Consider the following 21,606-nt stretch of genomic DNA (forward strand, 5'->3'; position numbering starts at 1 on the left):
CTTAAAAGTGGTGTAAAGATTGGAGACTTCCTAGTTTACCCAGCGGCCGTAAAGGTGTGCCAGGATTCCTCAATTCCTACTATTCAGACTGGTGATTGTACGCCAAATGGTGTATGTACTATTAACTCTACAGGATCTGCGCCAACATATTCACCCAATATGCTCTCACATCTCACTTGCACGGATTTCCCAGAAAATACGCCTCAACTCCTCGACCTTCTGACCTCGTACAGAAACGTGGTTGCCTTACCTGGTGAACCAATGGGCAGAACAGACCTTGTCAAACATACGATTGAACTACTACCAGGAACTCAGCCGATTTACATACCAGCGTATCGATTTCCTCACAGCCAGAGAAAGCAGACAGATCAAATGGTACAGAACATGTTAGACCAGGACATTATTGAACCCTCCATCAGTCCATGGAATAGCCCACTTTTCTTAGTACCAAAGAAGGACGGCAACTTTAGACCAGTAGTCGACTATCGTAAGGTCAATTCTGTCACCATTCCAGACCATTTCCCATTACCCGTCCTCACTGATTTGCTAGAATCCCTTGGTGAAAATAACGTAGTCTTTTCGTCTTTAGACCTCCTCAGCGGGTACTGGCAGGTCGAAATGGAAGAGTCCTCTCACCCAGTTACAGCTTTCAGCACCCCTTCTGGACATTTTCAGTTTAAGAGACTCCCTTTTGGTCTGAGAAATGCTCCTTCCGTGTTCATGCAACTTATCCATTCAGTCTTCAGCGGTATGATGGGACACTCTTTTTTTGCTTACCTAGATGATATCATTGTTGTGAGTAAATCCATCCCTGACCATTTCACCAAGCTCCGGCAAGTCTTTGAAAGCCTCCAGCTCGCAGGCCTGAAAATCAATCTCAGTAAAAGTGACTTCCTGTGAAAGAAAATCAAATTCCTAGGCCATGTCGTAGATGAGGATGAGGATAAAACTAAAGCGATTATTAACTTCCCAGATCCTACCACTACCGAAGCTGTACGAAGTTTTCTGGGCCTCAGTGGCTATTATCGTAGATTCATACAAGATTACGCAAAGATCGCCGCTCCTCTGACCCGCTTACTCAAGCAGAATGTGCTCTGTGTTTGGACTAACGACCAGTCACAGGCTTTCCGAAAGCTAAAGACAGCTCTTGTAAATGCCCCTGTTCTAGCGTTCCATGATTATACCAAACCCTTTCTTCTCTGCACAGACGCCTCAGGCACTGGACTTGGTGCCGTTTTGATGCAACTCGATGAAGCATCAAGGAAGCGCGTAATAGCGTATGCTAGTAGCACCCTTACAACCGCTGAACGTAACTACAGTGTCACAGATCTCGAAGCGCTAGTGGTAGTCTGGTCTTTGAAACATTTCAGAGATATAGTCTATGGTTATCCAGTGCATATCCAAACAGACCACCTTCCACTATGTGATTTGTTCAAGAACTGCAATCTAACAGGTAGGCTAGCTAGATGGTCCGTCATCATCCAGGACTTTAATCCCACTTTTCAATATGTACCAGGCAAGTTGAATGTAGTCGCAGACGCACTCTCACGTCACGTAGCAGCAGCTATAACATCACTGCAGCCCGAAGTAACTGAAAACACTACACTAATGTCAGAAATTGTTAGAAACTTTCAGCGCCAAGACCCCATATGGTCCAAAGTCATTTATTTCGTAGAATCTGGTGATCCCTCGACTTTACCTACTCTGCCAGTATCACTAGATGAGTTCATGCTAGATGATGATCTCTTGCACAGGAAAACACTACTAACAGGCAAAGACATGCCCAATCGCAAAGTACACCAACTTGTTGTCCCCACTGCCCTGATACCAAAGGTTCTTCACATTGTTCATAATACCCCTCAAGCTTCCCATCCAAGTAAAGACCAATGCTTGCGCCAAGCACGTCTCAAATACTATTGGTCAACCATGCGCCGCAATATCAATGCCCACTGTGACTCTTGCCTCTCCTGCCACCGCCACAAAGGATCAACCGGCATAACTGCATCTCTCTTACAATACCCAATCCCGTCATGACCATGGGAAACTGTCTCAATCGATCTCTTGAAACTACCTCTCACGGAATCCGGCGCTGAGTACTTGTTCGTAGCGGTCGACCACTTCTCCCGCTACTGTGTCCTCGTACCCCTCTCCGACAAGACCGCGAAGAGCGTTCCACGTGCCTTTGTAGATCATGTAATTTGCCCATTCAGTACCCCTCATACCATTCTTACTGACAACGGTACGGAGTTCAATAACAGCCTTCTAGATGAGATCTGTCGCCGCTTTCATATCAGTAAGTGCAATGTCGTGCCTAACCAGCCGGCTTCCAATGGCCTTGTAGAATGCCACAACCGAAAACTCTTAGAGTGCCTTGGACATCTAGGCTCCCATAGTTCGTCCTGGGATGACTGGATTCCCCAAGTGGCATCCTCAATCAATAGCTCCATCAATGCATCCATTGCTGAATCTCCCTTCTTCGTCCTCTTTGGTTTTGACAAGGACCTCCCATACTCTCTCTTATCCTCAAAGCCAGAACCCATCTACAACATGGATGATTATGTTAAACTAAAATTGGCCAACTTCCAGACAATCCACCAGTATGTCCAATCCACTTTGGCTTCCTCTCAGGAGGACATGCTGCAGCGCCAACATAAATCCGCCTCTCCTATCACTATCAATGTAGGCGATCTTGTCTTTGCTCATTCCCATACGCATTCCTTTAAGTTGGATGACAAATTTACAGGACCCCACCGGGTCCTCACTCAACAATGCAACAAATTTCACCTCCAGGACCTGTCCACTAAGGACACCAGATGGGTCCACGTCGATGACTTAAAGCGAGCACCCCTTGGACTCGTGTTGGAAGAGTCACTTACACAACCTCCTGACCCCCCTTCCCCTCCACACATCCCTCAATCTACTCTGTCTCCACCTATCCCTCAGTCTCCTTCATCTCCACCTCCACCTGCTCATTCATCAACCAATCAATATCGGTCCAAACTGCGCTCTGCCCATCAATCTCTTCAAGACCTCCCCCATTAACTCTACCCTGATTTTCTAGGTACGATGTTAGCGATCTCCCTGCTGGCAGTGCTGACCCTCCTGGGGTCTGGGTCAGGTCAGGACGATGGTGGAGTACGTCCCGGGGCCTTGGTCGGCTCAGGAGGCGAGGTAATGCTTATTGCGGAACTAGTCTCCCTGCGCTACGATCTTGCGCCCCTGGCCGACGTAGCCATTGCCCTACCTGCCTACGCGCATCAGCTCCACGGAATCAAGACCCATCTCACAGCCATCATGGGGACACACAACCCAAATGAGTATCTCTATAACCATTTCCTACCACTCTCCTGGCAATTGCAATACATAAGTAACAGATTCACTGAGCTCAATGACACATTTTCCATTCAGACACCCGTTGGTCATTCTCATGTGAAATGAGGTCTCTTCGACTTTGGCGGTGAGATTCTAAGTGGCTTGTTTGGCGTTGCTACAGCCCGTGACATTTCTGGCTCCAAATCTGATCTCGCTCATTTAGCTTCAGCCCTAGATTCCCAACGCTGAGTCATCAAAATCCAACACACCAAGTTACAGAGGCTTACGACCCACATAAATGAAGTCATGTCCACTCTAAACAACTTCACCGATATCTTGCAACGACGCCTTTCAGATCTCAACGTTATCTCAGTTCTTCTACCTCAAACTCAACATGGATAATCTCCAACTGGCCATTGACTCTCTCCTCTCTCAGGTCTCTACCTTGGTTCGTATCCTGGTCGATGCTATAAACGGACGTGTCACTGCCGACTTAGTAGCCTACCTGTCTCGGCTCTCCGTTCTGTCCTGGAATGGGCTCACTCCACTTTCGGTCTATCCCCAGTACTCCCCTACTCCTCCCTCGAATATTATTATCCTGTTCTCGAAGCCACTCTTCTCACCAAATACGTCGTCGTCCATATTCCTCTCCGTTCTGCCATAACCTTTAACCTTTTCCACATCATTCCCTTCCCTTTCCGCCTCAACAACTCCTTGTTACAAGTATCTGTTCCTTCAACATATTTCCTCCTCTCCCATGATCATCTTTCAGTTACCTTCCTTTCTTCCACAGACCTCCAGAAATGTTCCTCCCTGACTCCGACCTCTCGTCTCTGTGCTGCCCACCTTTTCGTTATCTTCCCTAGAAGCGCTACACCCTGTGAGTCTGCTTTAGTTCGCAACCATTCCATCTACTCAGCCTGTTCTTTTGTTCCAGCTCCTGAATTCCTGGTCCATCATGCTCCCCTCAACCATGTCCAGTACTTCTTCTTTGCTGTTCCCATCTCTGTCACAATCATGTGTCCTGGTTCTTCGGTTCGATCCGTCCCTGCTAGTGGTCTCTACAAAGCACCAGACTATGGTACCGTCAAATCAGAGTCCGTCATCACTTACGCCACTCGCTATCACCAAGCTGTCTGTAAACACTCCTATGACATCTTTCAACCAATCGCCATGCCTTCCACCCTACCATCTGCCAACATTACCGTCACCTACCCTAACTTGTGCATGCTAACATTCCTCAATGACAGTGACTTCATTATGGATCAATTTTCTCTGGCCTTCAGCCGTTCTTGGGTTCATCCAACAGTTGTGTTTCCCCCTGTGGTTATCGCTTTCATAGGTTTTCTACTCATCATATGTGCAGTGCATTGTTGTGTCAGAAAAATGGAACGCCGACTCCAGGAAATCAGAGACGCTACAGGCATAGTACGCCCTACACACGACGTCGAAACTCCCCGTACTTAGTGCCCTCACATTCAGTGACTATCAATGCCATCTGACAATTAACCAAACTGTGAACAGAACTCTTCCTACTAGAAAATGATGGTATTTCTTTAATGCATTATTGAGTGACAGTGTATCCTATAGAAACTACCAACAACAACAAAAAAATGAACGAAGAACAACAAAAGAACTCTCATATCTACTCCTTGTTTATCATGTATCAAGATATTATTGTATAATCCCCATTATATCAATGTATCCCTTCGACCCTTACTGGACACATATCTATTATTCCTTGTATATCTTATCTGTATACATCCTTCTAATTCCCTCCCCTCAACATGGCCATGTCTCCCCTACTGCCCCTGTATCATACTTATCCCTTGTACAAACCTCCCCGCCCTTGCCTTCATAATATAATCAAACACCATATAACTCCTGGTGTCAGGAGACACCATCTTAGCTACCCGGGGTAGTAGTGTATGCCCCCTACAATATGTCTACCCCCGATGTATATGTCCCCCCCCCAATGCATACATGCCCCCACTAAACTGGCTGACCTATCACGCTTTCCCAGGGCCCCAAGCCTGGGAAGACGGCGCCACTGCGTCAGTTCAGAGCAGACACTCAAGAAGGGCAGACTATTTTGTTGTGAGCTCATAATAAACTCCTTATCTAGCTGTTTGTACACGGAGTTTCTATCACCAAAGTATTGCAAGTTACACTCGCCATACACTCCACTCCATCCCTCCATCATATCCTCAGTCTCCCCCTCCCTCTCCCCACCTCCACCTTACACACACTCTCCTAGTTAGTCTCTCATCCTCTATCGCATTCTGTCATACCTATTAATTTTCCCTCTCTGTCTGTGGTTACCGGTACTTGTTATTATTGCAGATCTTGCCAATATGAGCGACTCCAGTATCTGAGTGGATGGTAGATAATTGTTTCTTCATCGTCACTGTAGTCATCATCGTCATCACCACACATACACTCCTGGAAGACAAAAAGTACAATTATTTTTTTTTTTTTGCTCTGAAATGATGATGATGATGATCATCATCATCACTGCCACCACCATCATCATCACTCATCACCATCATCATCATCACCACTCTCATCACCATCATCATCATCATCATCATCACCACTCTCATCATCACCATCATCATCATCATTGTAATGCTTGGTGTTTTAGGTCCGGCTTCCCGTTCCGTAAACGCCTAGTGTGTAGCGGGGCTCTTTCTAGACCGGAGCTTAGATGAATAGGAGAGAGGCAGGACACAAAAACTCAAGGCAACAACCTTACACGTGTATTACTATGTTGGACAGGGGAACGAGTAGATGTCACTGATACAGATACACTGGACAATTACAACTCTTACGTCTAGATATGGGTTATCAGTATCGCGCAGGATACTGCTCAAATCACAGTGAATAGCACTTGAGGCAGAGTATTATTAATTATGGGAAGTCAGGGTTTTCTATATTTGTGGAGTCGCTAATATTATTCCTTGCTGGTAAGTGTTTCTTTGGCACTGGGGTCTGGATATGATCTTAGTATCAGGAGGTATTTTCTGGTGGTAGCGTATCCACTCTGATAGACCCGACTCTCACTGGGTGGCTGTATTTGTGGTTACACTGTCACTGTTACTCCACCACTTTGGTATTATCACTGACTTCCAATAGAGGGTTCGTTCACTGTTCTGCCTCTATATTACTAGGTCACAGACACTGTACTATCACTGTCACTTCTTTCGGGTCTAGGTGTCGTGGCGGTCAGGTACAAGGGCGGTGGAGGTGTCACAGCTCTGCTACTGACGGGGCTGGGTTCCACTGGGGGCCTCTATATCCAGAGGCCACGGGATCACCCGCAGGGGTGTCCGTTCTCGTCCAGGGCTGTGGGTGGCGAAGGGTCCCGCACTCTCAGGGCTGGGGGCGGAAATACGGCCCTCATGGCTGGGGCTGAATAACTGCCTGAACCTTTCGTTCAGGCTCCTGATGGAGGATGAAGATCTCCGGCTATCTCCGGCGTCAAGGCGTGGGGAGTTCCCGCCCGGGAGTCCTGGGGGCGGTCTGGGGTTCCCGAGGGCTGCAGTCCCCAGGGCTTGGTGGCGCCATCAGGAAGGGGTTGTGGCACCGGTCTGCATCGGGGTCCATCAAGTGGGTCTCCTCCAGATCCGGTTGTAGGGAGCAGACGCCGGGGGAGACCAAGGGGCCTCTCCAGTACTCCTCTGGGCCCAAGACTCCCTCTGGGTCGTGGGTCAGGGAACAGGCATCAGCATCAGACAGTGGAGGAGCTACGGGCTGTCTTCTGCTGTAGGGCCCAGTTACTGGCCGTGGCCTTCTGGGGGTGCGGCTACTGGCCGTCGCCAAGGCCCGGCTACTGGCCATGGCCTGGGGGAGTGTGCAGCTACCAGCAGACCCAAAGGCACCTTCAGGACGGCTACAGGCCGTCTCCTGACGAAGGTGGGAGCGGCTACAGGCTGTCTCCTGGTTCCCCTCAGAGTGGCTACATGCCGTCTCCTTCAGGAGGAGAGAGTGGCTACAGGTGGTCTCGAGAAGAGCACCTTCAGAGCAACTACAGGCCGTCTCCTGACGAAGGCGGGAGCGGCTACAGTCCGTCACCTAATTCCTCTCAGAGCGGCTACAGGCCGTCTCCTTCAGGAAGGGTGAGTGGCTAGAGGCCATCTCGAGAAGAGCACCTTTGGCGTGGCTACAGGCCATCTCCTGACGAAGGCGGGAGCAGCTACAGGCCGTCTCCTGATTGCCCTCAGAGCGGCTACAGGCCGTCTCCTTCAGGAGGGTTGAGCGGCTTCAGGCCGTCTCGAGAAGGACCCCTTCACAGTGGCTACAGGCTGTCTCGAGAAGGACACCTTCAGAGCGGCTGCAGGCCGTCTCGAGAAGGACACCTTTGGAGTGGCTACAGGCCGTCTCCTGATGAAGGCAGGAGTGGCTACAAGCCATCTCCTGATTGCCCTCAGAGCAGCTACAGGCTGTCTCCTTCTGGAGGGGTGAGCGGCTACAGGCCGTCTCGAGGAAGACGCCTTCAGAGAGGCTGCAGGCCATCTCCTGATGAAGACTGGAGCGGCTACAGACCCTCTCCTTATTGCCCTCAGAGTGGCTACAGGCCGTCTCCTTCAGGAGGGTTGAGCAGCTACAGGCCGTCTCAAGACAGACACCTTCAGAGCAGCTACAGACCCTCTCCTTATTGCCCTCAGAGCGGCTACAGGCTGTCTCCTTCAGGAAGGTTGAACGGCTACAGGCCATCTCGAGAAGGACACCTTCAGATCAGCTATAGGCCGTCTCCTGATTGCCCTCAGAGCGGCTACAGGCCATCTCCTTCTGGAGGGGTGAGCGGCTACAGGCCGTCTCAAGGAAGACACCTTCAGAGCAGCTACAAGCCATCTCCTGACGAAAGTGGGAGTGGCTACAGGCCATCTCCTTATTGCCCTCAGAGTGGCTACAGGCCGTCTCCATAGTGAGGTGTGAGCGGCTACAGGCCATCTCAGGGGTGCTGGCAGGAGCTGGAGAAACAGCTTCACCCCGAACCTGGTTGGGGAAGGCTTACCCGGAAGGTAATCTAGTATTCCTGCTATGGTGGCGGCGGGCGAGTTCCAGGTCATAGGGACGCACAGCCCAGACGGACTTATGCCGTTGTTGCTCCGAGTCCCGCCGTGCTGTCGTTGCTCCTCTGTGGGTTCCTTGTGGGAGTTCATAGGTGGTGTAGACTGGCTGTAGGTGTTGGAGGAGTGCATGCCAGGCTGTGGTGGCGAGGTTTTCGTCTTGTTGCTCATCGCAGGTGAGGAAGAGGGTGGATGAGGCGGTGGAGGAGCGGAGGAGTTGCAGGAGGTGGTGAGGTCCTCGGACTCGCTGGTTCCGTCCAAGGGATGGTGCCCATACAGCCCGACAAATCTTCATGGTGCTGGTTGTTGTCCACGGTGCGGGGAATGTTTTGAATGCTGGAGATGGACGGTGAGTGTGGGGTTTTATGCCAGGGTAATGCGGTGTAGCGTCTCTGGGGAGTGTAGGTGGCCGGGATTTGTGCTTGGTGTATCATGAGTGTGAGATGATTTAGGGAAGGAGTAGGGGTGTGATTTTGCGGCGAGGTGGGTGGGGTGGGAGAGTGGATGTATCGGGCAGGTGGGTGGGAGAGGCTCCCGGAACGTGTGACGGTTGTTTTGAGGGTAGGTGTGGGTGTGCAGGGTCGGTGTGTGTGTGAAGTGCGAGGGGCATGCAAGGGCGGTTGTGGGGTGGCAGGGGTGTGGGGGGCACGATGTGGAGAGCGGGGTGTAGGGTGAGTGGGTGGTGGTCTCGTGGGGGCGTGGGCGGCACATTCGGGCGGTGGGCTGGGAGTTGCAGGGGCGGTGGTGGGCGGTGGCTGGGGTGGGGGTGTAGGGGTTGGGGCGGGACACGTGGTGCTGGGCATGGGAGAGGGGGTGGTGGGTAGTGAAGAGGTGGGGGAGTGGCGGGGTGTTGGTGGTGTCGGTGGGTTGTCAGGTGAGGCATGATGCGGTGTAACAGACGGCGAGGTGGAAGCGGGGGGGGAGGGGGAGGGAGACAGAGAGTAGGAGGAGGAGGAGATGTAGCAGTCATAGGTGGTAGGGGGAGCGGCGCGGTGGTAGAGGGTGGGACGTGGCATGGGGCTGGGGCGGTGGGGGCAGGAGTGTGAAATGGATGCACGTGCCGGTTTTGGAGGGTGCGGGGAGTGCTGTGGTACTCAACGATTACCTGATAGGGGTTAAGGACGCGGATGATGGTGTGGGGTCCCGTGAAAAGCAGCGCGAGCTTGTGGGAGGTGGAAAGCTGGGCTATCATAACCGTGTCACCTGGCTTATAGGGGTTGGAGGCAGTGCTGGGGCTGAGGTCCAGGTTGTGTTGGAGGTGAGGTCCAGGTGTGGTGTAATGGGTCTGTTGTGGGGGTTGCGAAGGGGGGGTTGCAAATGCTGCCGAAGGGGCAGGAGGAAGGGTGTTTCCCCGAACACTCGTTCATATGGTGAAATTCCATCCTCTCGGGGGCAGGAGTTGATGCCCAATTGCACGATTTTTACATAGGCGGGCCAGTTGTCATTTTTGGTGACTTTTATCCGGGTGCAGAGCTGATTCATCAGTGTGCGATGGCTGCGCTTGCATACGGGATTCCCTTGTGGCCAGTAAGGGGATGAGTGGGAGATGTTGTAACCGAAGATATGGACCAGCTCTTCCCAGATCTTACTGGTGAATTCGGGTGTGTTATCTGAGTGCATTGCATGTGGGATGCCAAAGTAGGGGAATACGTGCCGAATGAGGGCGTCGACCACTGCAACAGCGTGTTGTTCCTTCGCTGGGCAGGCCATGACAAATTTGGAGTACGTGTCGATGAAAGTGATCACGTACTTATAGCCTGATTTTGGAGGTAAGGGTCCCACCATGTCGATCGCCAACAGCTGCCAAGGCTTGTGGGTGGTAATATGGCTCGATGGACCTGTGGCACTGGTGATGTCTTTACTGAGGGTGCAGGCACGGCAGGTTTAGATAATTTCCTTGGCAAGGGCGAAGGATTTGGCACCCAGTAGGTGTCATTGAAGACCTGCAGTAGTTTTTTCGTACCAGGTAAAAGCCGTTGTGGGTGTGCAGGTGTCATAGGGCGTCGATGGCGGTGTCAGGAGCTAGGAGGATATGGCCTGACAGGGTAAGTAGGTGGTTGCCCTGGCGATACAGTTTCTTAAAAAGGTGCTGGGGGATCTAAGCTGGTCGCTCTTTGCGATGCCTTTGTTGGAAGAGGTCTGGCTCCGGTTGGGCGGCGTGGATGGGGAGCCGATAGAGGGCGTCTGCATTGGTATGCAGTTTGCCGGGGCGGTACGAGATTTCATAGCTGAATTCCTCCAGGGTTTTGCACCATCAGATGAGCTAAGCATTGTGGGTGTCAGACTGCTGCAACCACTGGAGGGACTGGTGGTTGGTAATGATAGTGACTTGGGTCCCAGAGAGGTATGCCTGGAAGGACTCAAGTGCCCAAATGATGCCTAGGCACTCTCTCTTGGTGGCAGCATAATTCTTCTCTGCCTGATTTAGGGTACTGCTGGTGCAGGTGATGACGTGCTCACGGCCCTCTTGGACTTGCGCAAGCACAGCGTCGATGCCAATTAGGGAGACATCAGTATAGAGCCGGAACGGGAGGGCATAGTCGGGAAAGGCCATGATGGGGGCGGACGCGAGCTTATCTTTAAGTGTTGGAAGGCTGCTCGTCTCTCGTCCGTCCAAAGGAACGGTTCCCTCTTACGGGTCAGGTCATGGAGCAGTTTGGCATTGTGGGCAAACCCCTTCACAAAACGGCGGTAGTAAGACGTCAAGCCGAGGAAGGCCCGGATTCCGTGAATGTCTTGTGGTGGGGGTATGTCCATGATGGTGCGGAGTTTGTCTGGGTCGGGAGATATGCCCACCTGGGAGATGACGTGCCCCAGGAAAGAGACGGTTCTGGTGGCCAGGACGCACTTGGTGGGTCGGAGTTTGTGGCCTGCCTGTCGGATCCTGGTGAAAACCCGGCGGAGGCACTGCAGGTGGTCGGCCCAGGTCTGGCTGAAAATGATGATGTCATCCAAGTACGCGAGGCAGATCTCCCACGTGAGACTGCTGAGGATGGATTCCATTAACCTGGAGAAGGTGGTGGGGGCATTACAGAGGCCGAAAGACAAAACATAAAACTCATAATGTTTCCTGTTGCTGGTCGAGAAAGCGGCTTTGCCTCTGTCCTCATGGAGCACAGGGACCTGCCAATACCCCGACTGGAGGTTGAGGGTAGAGAACCAAGAGGCACCGTATAGGGAATCCAGGGAGTCGTCTATACGCGGGAGTGGAGTGGCATCCTTGGTGGTTACGTCATTAAGCCGGCGGTAGCCGATGCAGAATTGCATCATGCCATCCTTTTTCTTCACAAGGATGACAGGGGAGGACCATGGGCTGGTGGAGGGGAAGACGACTCAGGTTTCGATCATCTCCTGTACCTGGCAGTCTTCCTCTTCCCGCTGTTTGGGGTTCTTCCGCCAGGATGGGTGTCGAATCGGCAGGCCTGTCTTATGAATCTTGAGAGCCAGGTAGGTGGTGTGTCCAATGTCGGCTGGTCCTGCCTCGAACAGATCCTGGAAATCCAGGAGTAGGCAGCAGAGGGTGTCTGATTGGTGAGCGGAGAGATGGACGGGGATAGGGGGCAGGGGGGCGGGGAAGTGGGAGGGGGAGGGGGTGCAGGGCTCGGCTTCCTCCATCTCTCCGATTATGAGCCCTTTAGGGAGAGTGGGGGGCGGGGTTGGCAATCCAGACTGCCATGTGATGCGGGGGAAGGAAAGTTGGGGGCAGAAGACATGCCGAGAGGCTTCTGGGCGGCAGGAGTGGGGAGAACAGGACAGAGGTGCCAGAGGGCCAGTTGAGGGGCACCTAATCTTCATGGTGGGGAGGAATGGTGACAGCGGATGAAATGGTGGCAGGAAAAGAAGGGAGGGGAGGGGCAGGAGAGAAGGGGGGGAGGAGGGGAGGAGAAAGGGTGAGGGTAGAGTCTTCCAGCCAGGGCCGGGGCGTGCAGGTGCAGATGGCCCGAGGGGGGGAGGTTAGGTGATTTACGGAACTAGAGCTGTCTGTTGCGGCAATCATTGGTGGCTCCTAACTTCCGCAACAGGTCCAACCCCAAGTATCCGTTGTAATTGCAGCAGGAAGTCAATATTATGAACTGGTGTTGGGTCGACACCGGTTGATGGGTGTCAACTCTCATGGCCCGTGTTTCCCCATGGATAGGCAGGGGACCATCTCCCGCATCCACAAGGTGAGTAACCATTGGGCATAGCGAGCCAAAGGTCGATTTGTGACGAGAGAAGTAGTGGCTATATAGGCAGGATCTGGCCACTCCCGTATCGACCAGAAGTCTGGCTCTCACCCCGCTCAGCTTCATCTTGTGGTAAACTGGGGGACAGTATTTGGGGGAAATGGCCCCCACCACCGTGGGAAGGTGCGGGGGTGGTCCTAAAACTCCAACTGTCTGGAGCCTCCTTCTTCGTGCTCCAGCTCCTGTTCCCTGGGGTCGGTCTCCTCCATAGGTGCGGGTTCATCCTCTGTTACCTCATCCTCTAGAGAGGAAACTTTGCGTTGGCCTGGGGTGCTAGTTTTCCGTCGTGCAGCTTTTAACTGATCTCTGATATCATGCAGTGGGCACCTGGAGCTGCACGCAGAGAATTTCCAGGGATTCACTAAGATGTTGGGGTGCTGGTGGGTGGGGTGTGCCCTAGGTGGGCTGGGTGCTGGGATGGGGCTGGTATGGGGCATAGACGGACATGGCTTCAATGGAGGAGCCAGAATCTTTGTGGGAAACTGCCTTACCACATTGATTTGTTGGGGTGCAGGGCAGGAGGTCAGAAGGTGTCGTATCAGTTGAACGTCCTTGTCCATGTCTCCAGTTGGGTCATGGATCATAAAGTGTTCTTTAACTATCCTGGGGAGCACTATCAGAAGAGTATTAAAGGTGTGTTGCTCCCAGGTTTCATCATCTGCCTCCGTGTAGGCAGTAGTGACCAGGCATCTCACCTGGATTAAAGTATCGTCCAAGTTGCCATCGAAAGTTACTCGATCCAGCTGGGATAGCGCCACCACTTTACCTAGTGATGGGGTGATGGCTTGGATCATGAGTTTTGTGAAATTCTGCCAGGTGAGCCCCGGGATGATCTTGGGTGCAATATTAGCTGTCGCTTTGTCCAGCAGTGGGAGTGTGACTGCAATTATCTGCTTGTCATCCTCGAAACCGATATCTAGCAAAGGTTTAACCCGCCCCATCCCAACGTTTTCTGGGCAGTGGTACGCCCCAGTCCCGACATTTTTAGACCTTTTTTTTTTTTGGCTCAAACATCCACTTTTGGTGAGAAACATCGAAAATTCATAGAGAAATCGCTCACCTGAGGTTTAAAATACTCGATCTAGGTACGAGTACCTCCTTACCTGACTGGGTTTTCTAACAGGCTGGCACCAAAGAAAACGAGTTCTATGGGAGGGTAACTATTTTATCCACTCATAAACAGTATTTATTTATTTACTTGGTACAAATTTATATGTAGTACAAGAGTATATTAGTTTTCAAACAGTAATATAGGCATTATAAGCATTGTTTCACTCACTATCTCATCACCATTCATGACCTTTTTTTCCCACATTACCTGATCATCATTTCTGACTGTTACTTCCTCTAATGCTATGTAAACTTTGTCCTCCACATTGTCATTGATTGGGGAATCACTCTGGCCCTGAATGTCTTTATTGGCCAGGTCACTGGTAACAGGTGAATTAACGAGACAATGGCGTGCAAGGGGGGGGGAGAGGTTATGCAGTGTAAGGCATTGTCCCTGCCTGGCATCTTGTAGAGGAATAGAGGAAGGTGTCCCATGTATATGTGCCAAAAATCACTCGCGAAATCACTCGCGAAAATTGAAAATTGTGCAAATTAGAGACCTTGCAATGTTGCCGCGTTAATTCACGTCTCTGGGATATGAGTGCACATCATGTGAGGACGTGAATTCACGTCTCTGGGACGCGGCGGGTTAACAATTGTCAGAATATGTGAACATCATACTGTTTGGGGTCGAACTTAGGCAATTGCACATGCGGTTTGGTTGCCATTTTTCCAGCATTTCTTAATTACCTCTGTCGTATGCCCAGGTCAAGAACCACCGCTGTCCGCCAGTGTAATGCTAGGTGTTTTAAGTCCGGCTTCCCGTCCCGTAAACGCCTAGTGTGTAGTGGGGCTCTGTTTCTAGACCGGAGCTTAGACAAATAGGAGAGAGGTAGGACACAAAAACTCAAGGCAACAACCTTACACGTGTATTACTAAGTTGGACAGGAGAACGAGTAGATGTCACTGATACAGATACATTGGACAATTACAACTCTTACGTCTAGATATGGGTTATCAGTTTCGTGCAGGATACTGCTCAAATCACAGTGAATAGCACTTGAGGCAGAATATTATTAACTATGGGAAGTCAGGTTTTTCTATATTTGTGAAGCTGCTAATATTATGTCTTGCTGGTAAGAGTTTCTTTGGCACTGGGGTCTGGATATGGTCTTAGTATCAGGAGGTATTTTCCGGTGGTAGTGTATCCACTCTGATAGACCCGACTTTCACTGGGTGGCCATATTTGTGGTTGCACTGTCACTGTTACTCACTCTACCACTTTGGTACCATCACTGGCTTCCAATAGAGGGTTCGTTCACTGTTCTGCCTCTATATTACTAGGTCACAGACACTGTACTATCACTGTCACTCCTTTCGGGTCCGGGTGTCATGGCAGTCAGGTACAAGGGCGGTGGAGGTGTCACAGCTCCGCTACTGACGGGGCTGGGTTCCACCGGGGGCCTCTATATCCAGAGGCCACGGGATCACGCGCAGGGGTTTCCGTTCTTGTCCAGGGCTGTGAGTGGCGAAGGGTCCCGCACTCTCAGGGCTGGGGGCGGGAGTACGGCCCTCAGGGCTGGGGCCGAATAACTGACTGAACCTTTCATTCAGGCTTCTGATGGAGGACGAAAATCTCCGGCGTCGAAGTGTGGGGAGTTCCCGCCCGGGAGTCCTGGGGGTGGTCTGTGGTTCCCGAGGGCTGCAGTCCCCAGGGCTTGGCGGTGCTGTCAGGAAGGGGCTGCAGCACCGGTTTGCGTCAGGGTCCATCAGGTGGGTCTCCCCCAGATATGGTTGTAGGGAGTAGAGGCCAGGGGAGACCAAGGGACCTTTCCAGTACTCCTCTAGCCCCGAGACTCCCTCTGGGTCGTGGGTTGGGGAACAGGCGTCAGCTTCAGATGGAGGAGCGGCTACAGGCCGTCTCCTGCTGTAGGGCCCGGCTACTGGCCGTGGTCTTCTGGGAGCGCGGCTACCGGCTGTCGCCGAGATCCTGCAACTGGCTGTGGTCTTCTGGGGGCTCGGCTACCAGCTGTCGCCAAGGTCCGGCTACTGGCCGTGGCCTGGGAGAGTGAGCAGCTACCAGCAGACCCAAAGGCACCTTCGGGTCAACTACAGGCCGTCTCCTAACGAAGGTGGCAGTGGCTACAGGCCGTGTCCTGGTTCCCCTCAGAGTGGCTACAGGCTGTCTCAAGAAGAGCACCTTCGGAGCGGCTACAGGCTGTCTCAAGAAGAGCACCTTCGGAGCGGCTACAGGCCGTCTCCTGATTCCACTCAGAGCGACTACAGGCCGTCTCCTTCAGGAGGGTTGAGCGGCTATGTGCCGTCTCAAGAAGAACACCTTCGGAGCGGCTACGGGCCGTCTCCTGATGAAGGTGGGAGCAGCTACAGGCCATCTCCTGACGAAGGCAGGAGCGGCTACAGGCCATCTCCTGATTGCTCTCAGAGCTGCTACTAGCTGTCTCTTCCTGGAGGGGTGAGTGGCTACAGGCTGTCTCAGGGAAGACACCTTCAGAGCAGCTACAGGCTTTCTCCTGACGAAGGCGGGAACGGCTACAGGCCGTCTCCTTATTACCCTCAGAGTGGCTACAGGCTGTCTCAGAGAAGACACCTTCGGAGCGGCTACAGACTGTCTCCTGACGAAGGCGGGAGCAGCCACAGGCCATCTCCTTATTGCCCTCAGAGCTGCTATAGGCCGTTTCCTTCAGGAGGATTTAGCAGCTGCAGGCCGTCTCGAGAATGACCCATTCAGAGTGGCTACAGGCCCTCTCCTGACGAAGGTGGGAGCAGCCATAGGCCGTCTCCTTATTACCCTCAGAGCAGCTACAGGCCGTCTCCTTGTTACCCTCAGAGCAGCTACAGGCCGTCTCCTTATTACCCTCAGAGCAGCTACAGGCCGTCTCCTTATTACCCTCAGAGCAGCTACAGGCCCTCTCCTTATTACCCTCAGAGCAGCTACAGGCCCTCTCCTGACGAACGTGGGAGCAGCTACAGGCCGTCTCCTTATTACCCTCAGAGCAGCTACAGGCCCTCTCCTGACGAAGGTGGGAGCAGCTACAGGCCGTCTCCTTATTACCCTCAGAGTGGCTATAGCCTGTCTCCTTATCGAGGGGTGAGCGGCTCCAGGCCGTCTCAAGAAAAACACCTTCAGTGCGGCTACAGGCCATCTCCTGACGAAGGTGGGAGTGGCTACAGGCCGTCTCCTTAGTGCCCTCAGAGCGGCTACAGGCCGTCTCCTTATCGAGGGGTGAGCGGCTACAGGCCGTCTCAGGGATGCTGGCAAGAGCTGGAGAAACAGCTCCACCCCGAAGCTGGTTGGGGAAAGCTCGCCTGGAAGGTAATCTATACTCGCGACAGAGAGAGGTGGCGGAGAAGCGCCTCCCTCAGGGAGGAGTGAGGAAAACGCTTTCTTTCTCTCGTCCCTGATTGGTCTACGAAGATGAGCAGAATGGGGAGGTGTGACAGTGCTTATACTTCCCTGTAGTACTGTCACCAAATTGATCGCCATTGTTCGAAGCTATATTTATTGGTTACAACAACTAACATGCTTACATAGAATATTACCTATGTTATATTACAATACATACAGGTGTGCATTTTGATATTCTAGAATATGAAAGACTAGTAAAAATGTATAACGAGTAAAACATTAGAAAGGACAGTATAGTACTCAACATAAACCAAAATCAGGAAGGGAGAGAGAGAGAGAGAGAGAGGAGAGAGTTAAGAATGAGTGTGCAATGAGTGTACACGATCATATAATAATCTTTGTAAGCTTTGTCTTGTCACTTTAACAGTGGACGAAACTTCTGAAATTATTCTTGGGTAAAATTCTCATCTTTGTGAATCTCAACTGTTTTTCTAAACAAACCATAAAGAAGGATTTATGTTCTATATGGCTGGGAAATATTCATTCAGAATAAACTGGCTTAAACCAACACGAACAGGAACATTGCTCAGTGTGAAAACATTGTTCGCCGGTGTCAAGATTTTTTTGTTTTTTTCGACCGAGTGTACTGACGCCGGTATGCTAAGTTAATTTTTTAGAAGCAAAGCATTAGAAAGGACATACAGTATACACCCCAAGCCAAAAGCAAAGCATTCCGTCGGACAAGCAGACAAAGCGGTTGGAAGCTGAGGTGTAGAAGCATGGTACAAAATACAGAGGAAACAAAAGGCAAACATTCCCTCAGGCTATACGCTCACGTCCCTGAGGATGTTCATGGGAGGGCTGAAGAGATTACCTGGCCATGCTTGCCAGTCCAAAATCCCTTTCTTCCCTCCGTTGCTCTCTCTCTCTCTCTCTCTCTCTCTCTCTCTCGAGAGAGAGAGAGAGAGAGAGAGAGAGAGAGAGAGAGAGACAGACAGACAGACAGACAGACAGACAGACAAACAGACAGAAAGAGAGGAGTGTTGGGAGATGACGGGACGAAAGGAATGAGGCACTGTACGCTGGTACGCTACGTTTAAGAGACATGAAAGGAGTGAAAAACTGGGGGAAAATAAAAACTGAGTGAAAGAACAGTGGAAGTGGAGGGATAGCATATACCGGTAATGACTTTATTGACGTGGAGCAGAGTGTGCAAGTCCTGGAGTATGAAACACACACACACACACACACACACACACACACACAGCAGATTATATTGTCCCTTAAGAATTAGCCTCCCTCCTCAGGTCACACACGCTCTTGGCTACCTTCAATTTTGGCTTCCCTCTTCCTTATATATTATAAAACTTATCTATATCAACTCCTTTATTAATACTTGTTATGCTGAGTGTTTTTAGGTCGACTCCTCGCCCTAAAAACACTAGCGACTGAGCGGGGTCCTCTTTCCGGACGGAAGTAAAGCACCGACAAAGGAACAGGACATAAAAACCAGACAGTACACCTTAACACATCTATTGCCTTAATTCTACACCGTTACAATACAACACAGTGATATTTGATATACAGGAGACAGGGACACAGAGTTAGCCTTTGACACCACAATGCACACTCACACTTAGCACACGGTATAATACATGTACACTAATGTCATGAACTATATGTATCGATACCCGTATTTCATCTTTAGGCAGAATATATATTTAGTTGGAAGCAAGGGGAATAAACAAGATTAAGAGTCCGTGGGGGGAATGCTACTATAAATAAGACAGGGTGTGGATCGCGACACTTGATGTTGTCACTTAGTCGCGGCGGCACTTACACACAGACTTTTGACTCCCCCGCGCACCTTAGTCTCTGTCACAGTTACTGAAAGCTCTTTTATTTGGGGACGCACACAATTACTATAAGTTCTCTTACTGAGGGTTTAAGTTATTTTCTGTTCTGCCGCGTATCGGGTTCTTATAGACTAATAGTAACTGTCACTGGCTTTACACTGGTCTTCACTCGGTCACTGTTCACTGTTATTTCCCTTGGTCAGTTCTCGGTACAAGGGGCGTCACTATTTACCCGTGTTTTCTGGGTAGAGTTCACTCTGTTGTACGGGCGTGAAGAGAGGGCCCTAGGGGAACCCTGCCTGCAAGGGGCAATACACTGCCCGCAGGGGAGTCACTGCCCGGGTCCTGGTCGTCGGTGAGGTGCAGGGAGGCCCTCCTGTCTGGGGGCCTCGACCTGAGAGGAGGCCCTCGTACTGGAGCCTCGCTTGTGGGGTGCAGGGAGGTCCTCCTGTCTGGGGGCCTCGACCTGAGAGGTGGCCATCGGGACTGGGCCAAACAGCTGGAGGAGGCGGGCCAGTCGCCTCTGGCTCCGTGGGGTGAGGGAGCCTGGGCTGGCCTGATCTGGAGTCTGCTGGTTGGGCCTGGGGGTCCTGGGACTGCAGTCGCCTATAGGGAGAGGCGCCGACAGGGTTGGGCTGCGGCACCGTCTCCGTCTGGTGTCTGGCAGGAACAGAGATTTCCCAGGCGTAGGAGGTAGGTCCAGTATTGGGCCTTGCCATCACTCTGGCAACACCTACGGGGCAACACTCCCGGATGGTGACAAAGGGCTCCCACAGGGGAAAAGGCAGGAGATGGATACACGGAGTCCGTGTCCTCTCCGGTACGTACATTACCCGGAGCCTCGAGTCGCCTTACCCTGGTACGTACTGCGGCTGTGGCCGTAAGCCTACCTGTCGTACGAGGAGCACCTGAAGGGCGTACAGTGGCCGCTCCTTCTCCGCCACGTACAGTGGCCGTCGGCGCGGTGTTGTTCCCGTAGTAGGGATAAGCAGGAGAGGGGTGCACAGAGGCCGCGCCCTCTCCGGTACGTTTTGAGGCCGTAGCCAAGGGCCTCTCTACCCTGGTACGTACTTTGGCCATAGCCGGGAGCTGATCTTCCCGTAGAGAAGCAACCAAAGGGCGTACAGTGGCCGCTCCTTCCCTGCCATGTACAGTGGCCGTCGGCGCGGTGTTGCTCCCATAGGATAGAACAGTGGGAGAGGGATGCACAGAGGCAATGCTCTCTCCAGTGTACATAAGGCCGTAACTGAGGGTCCCCTTACCCTTGTGCACATTTCTGGCTGTAGCCTTGGGCCTCCTGCCCTTGGGCCTCCTGCCCTTGAGATGGTAACAATAGCCATCGACACGGTGTTACCTGGGACTGAATCTTGTTCAGTCCCACCCCAATTCTGGTGATGGCTGTCCCGCCAGCAAGGTCGTTGCCTTTTTCCGGTCACCTGGTGTTGGGGTAGTTGCGAGGAAAAGGGACTCAGGACAGTAGTGTCCCGGTGACCCTCTTGACCTGGGTCACTAGCCCCACCGTTGTTCTGGGAAATGAACGGGCAGACAGGCTGGCTAAGGAGGCGTCGACCCGGGCTGCTCCTTCCCTCCCAGTTCCATTTCGTGACCTGTACTCCTCCATTCGGGTGGCAGTTCTTGCTAGTTGGCAGGGACAGTGGGAAGCTTTGGTTGCTACGACCAAGATGGGGGAGGTAACCTCTACGACATACCGTCCGTGGACGTATGTCCATGTGCGGGGACGCCGTTCAGAGACTGCACTGGCCCGTCTTCGTACGGGTCACTCGCGTCTCACACATGGTTATCTCATGTCCCGGGGGCCACGGCCATTTTGTGATGACTGTTTGGTTCCCCTTACTGTGCACCACATTTTAGTGGAGTGTCCCAGCCTGGTGGAACTGCGTGAGCGATTTCTATTTCATTGTCGGGGTGTTCATGGTACTTATGAGATGTCGTTGATACTTGGAGAGAGGGCTCTCTCCCCGGGACATGAGGTCCTCCTGTTTGTGGAGGAGGCTGGGTTGTTGAGTAAGTTGTAGCTTCTTCTTTTCTTTTCTTTTAGTTGGCTCTTTTTAGTATTTTTATCATTCTGTGCTTCTGATTTTACCGTATTGTTTTAACGGCGCCATATGACCTGTGCTGTTGCGGCGCCTTATTTAAATCAATCAATCAATCAACCCCACCGTTGTGTCCTCCTGGGGTGGTGGTGTGGTAGGGGCTTGGTGGTGGGGTGGGGGATGGCGGGGTGGGTAGTCCGGCTGAGGGTATTTTACCACCCTCCGTGTTAAAGAAGTCACGGCCCCGTGACTGGAGGTGGTATGTTGTGGTGGTGGATGTCTGGTGGGCCGGCTTGAGGTGTTGGAGGAGGTTGGTCCAATGGTGGGTGGTGAGGTTTGGCTCCTGGTGAGAGTTGAGGGTGAGGCGCAGGGACGATGGTTGGGTGGTCTGACGTAGGAGCCGGAGGAGCTGGTGTGTTGCCCTTATTCTGATGGTGGGGCGGTCGTGGGGGTGCCATAGTACCCTCTCAGTTTTCATCTCTGGTGGTGAAGTGGGAAGTTTCCACGATGCCTGATGAAGGGGGAGGGTGATGTGGGTGGTGTTTGGGGTGTGGGTGGCATGTGTTGGGGAATGGGGAGCAGGATGGGGAGGAGATGGAGGTGTGGGGATGTATCTAGATGGTGGGCGGGAGAGGCGTCATGATCTGGTGGTCATGCTGGTGAGGGTGG

The sequence above is a fragment of the Coenobita brevimanus genome, chromosome 15 (assembly GCF_032717465.1).
Source record: "Coenobita brevimanus isolate Jiangsu-jjx chromosome 15, ASM3271746v2, whole genome shotgun sequence".
Taxonomy (NCBI): Eukaryota; Metazoa; Arthropoda; class Malacostraca; order Decapoda; family Coenobitidae; genus Coenobita; species Coenobita brevimanus.